The sequence below is a fragment of the Furipterus horrens genome, unplaced genomic scaffold, assembly GCF_987537825.1.
Source record: "Furipterus horrens unplaced genomic scaffold, mFurHor1.1.pri manual_scaffold_2, whole genome shotgun sequence".
Lineage (NCBI taxonomy): Eukaryota > Metazoa > Chordata > Mammalia > Chiroptera > Furipteridae > Furipterus > Furipterus horrens.
The window spans coordinates 70,313,803-70,316,109 of record NW_028327172.1 but is presented as its reverse complement, the minus strand read 5'-3'; positions in this window follow the sequence as shown (position 1 = coordinate 70,316,109).

Here is a 2,307-nt window from a genome sequence, read left to right as displayed (position 1 = left end):
GAGCAGCCACTTCTGGGAGCAGAAATGGGGGCCCATGTGTTGACCTACATTTGTGAGACACAAGTCCCCAACTATAGCTGAGTGAGGTCTGATACGATTTTATCCATTTTTGTGACATGAAGATATTCACAAAACAATATTTAGAAATCATTGCAACTCATAATTAAAGAGAATCTTTTATAGGAGCATATATATTATATATCAATATAATATACCCCTAAAGTTCATTTGTTTTATGATTACATGTACTTTTTACCATCTGAAAATTCTTAAAAGCAGAGTGTTAAACATTCATATCCTCAAACTGAAAGAAAAAAATGAACAGTTGTTAGTTTGGAGGTGAGATATCAGCTTAAGTAGACAGTGTAGACAAGGACCAAGCCACATCTTGCCTATCATGTTATTTATCTCTTAGCCACAGGGCAATAATCTCAAGTCACTTGTTGAGCACTTGCTTTATGTCAGGCTCTGAGCTGTGCACTTGGACTATAATATGTTATTTATGCATTTCTGTGTATAACAGCAGCCCTCTGGGGTGGTTACAAATATGCATGTGTTACTGATGGGGCTACAAGGGTTTCAGTGACTGAAGTCATTTGGTTCTTGAGCAGATGAGTTGAGACTTAAACTCTGGTCTGTCCAGCTATAAACCTGTGCTCCAAACCAGTATCCAGTGTTTTCCACCTGTTTCATGACCAGGTTTTATTTTAGTTAAAATGCTGGTAACTGGGTCCACAGTCTAGGTCTTTTGACTGGTAGCATTGGCACCACCTGGGAACTTGTTCCAAATAAAGCAGTCCAGGTCCCACCCCAAACCCGCTGTGTCAGAATCTGCATTTTAACAAGATTCACAAGTGATTAGTATACATATTAGGTCTGGAATGTACTGCCCTATCCTGTACTCAGCTTCACTGCCCAGGAACATTTCAAATATATCTATTTAATATCAAAGCAATATTAGTCTATAGTCTAAGATCCTCTCACAGCTTTGAAGAAGGATTGGCTAATGCAAAATTTATCCATTTTTTCTTTCTGGCTGGATTTATATGATTTCACAACAACTGGTTGATTATCTGAAACTATGATTGCCCCCAAAATACTTTTGAGAAAAAGTCTACATTTTAACAAAAAGGACCTCATTCACAGTTGTTATGTGAATAACTACAGGCAGCAGTTCTTTTTAAGACAGGCCAGAAAGACCACACCTAGCCTGCCTTCTACCACCATGAAGTTAACTGAGTATGAAGTCAGGCTTGCTTCAACTGGTTGCTACCTATTTGTCTAAGGAAAGAATTGCAGGGCAGATCATATTCATCAGAGACTTTGCATTCCCAAGGGCTCTAGAAATGTTAAACTTTAAATTATTTCTTTACAAATTCTAGAGCAAAAAGCTGTGCATTACTGTGTATCCAAGAAGTCTGTCATAACTGTGGAAGAAGTGGTTTTTTTTTTTTTGTTTTTTTGTTTTTTTTTTCATTGTTGTTCCTGGCACCTGGAGCTCTTATTACCTAAGAGCATTGGGAGGGAAAACTTGAGATCATTTGTGCCTAGGATGACAACGCATGTGATATCTAGGGTATGTGCTTTAGAAAAGACTTCAAAGGTTTGGTTTAAAACCTATTTCTGGATGAGAGAGAAAGAAACCAATTACCAGAGAATGGTAGTGATAATTAAGACAATGTTATGAGCCAGTAAGAAAAGCCTGGGTTATGAACAATGAACACTCTACCATATAAATTACCTGAGAGCAGAGTTTAATGATGTGTTCTTTCTTATTAATTGCTTGCTCAGTGACATGGTCTGTAAAAGTTATTTTCTAAAAGAAACAAAAGAAGTCCACTGTCTCATTGTAGCCTTGGCGAATGTTACACATTGCTAAATTTTATGACCTTGGCGCGTCTTTACCTAACCCAGCATGTACCAGCATGAACTGTAATTTGGTTTTATATTTTTGTATGATAATCATGAGATATGATTCCATATGGAATTTCCATAACTCTAAATAGTCTTCTATTAAATAACATAAGTTGAACTTTATAATTTAGCACACTGATTATGTTCATTCATTCATGTAAAATGTTCCCATCTTTGATATTATCTCTTTTAAATCAAACCCAAAATAAAATTTATTTTGTCTGGATTAATATATTTTGGGCCATGGACTGGGTTTACATGCATCTGCCGAAGCAGACTGCAGTGAGCTAGATACTATCAGTTTGGCCATCTTCCCAAACAATCCCAATCACAGAGTCTAAATGCCAGATGGAATGATACTGCGGCCACATGATGGGATCACACAGCTCAGTC